Source organism: Plasmodium inui (assembly GCF_000524495.1).
Source record: "Plasmodium inui San Antonio 1 unplaced genomic scaffold supercont1.229, whole genome shotgun sequence".
NCBI lineage: Eukaryota > Apicomplexa > Aconoidasida > Haemosporida > Plasmodiidae > Plasmodium > Plasmodium inui.
Window position 1 is genome coordinate 1 of NW_008482063.1, and position 789 is coordinate 789.

Genomic DNA, 789 nt, shown 5'->3' on the forward strand with positions numbered 1-789 from the left:
ATGCACATTACTTTCCATATCGGATTCGCATATTTCTTTTTCCCAAACTGATGTATGTTAATTGTTTGGACTCATATAAACGCTATCCGGTACAAAATTATCTCGTTCTCGGATTATGTCGGTAAACTATTCATATATAAGGAGAGGGCATTAACCATCTTATGAAGAAGACTGCTATATATTCAAATATTACTGTATCATCCATTTGTGTAATACAGAACAGAAGATTCAGAAAATAGAAGAAAATAATAGGAGGCCATTGAAGGCATTGACCATTTCAAAGAATTACACACTTGTTGATACCCACTCTGACAGAAACTGCATTATGTTCCTGCTGAATATTTTTACTTCTCGAAGAAAACATATATGACTAGGGCTTCCTCCAAACGGTAACAGAGACTTGGTCAGTAACCAGATAAATCTGTATTTTTACACTAAATAAGAATACTCCCACAATTTAGAGATAGAGAACGAAACGATACGATAATGTTAGGAACACCGCCAAATGAAAGTAGAGAAACCCCTTATAAAACAATATATGTTACACAGGTGCATGGGAGCTTCTCATATCGTACATACTCTCTTGCAGGAATCAGCCACAACTAGGGTTCCACTGTGTACAGCTATTAATGATACATATTCCTTCAAATTATTCTCACAGAAATCGATTCAGTTTATACTAATTTTATACGAACTAATATTCATTCAAAGGAAGTTTGTTCTACATGCACCTATTTCAGCGATTCCTATATGGCATGCCTTATCTATCTAATAAACGTGAACCGACCG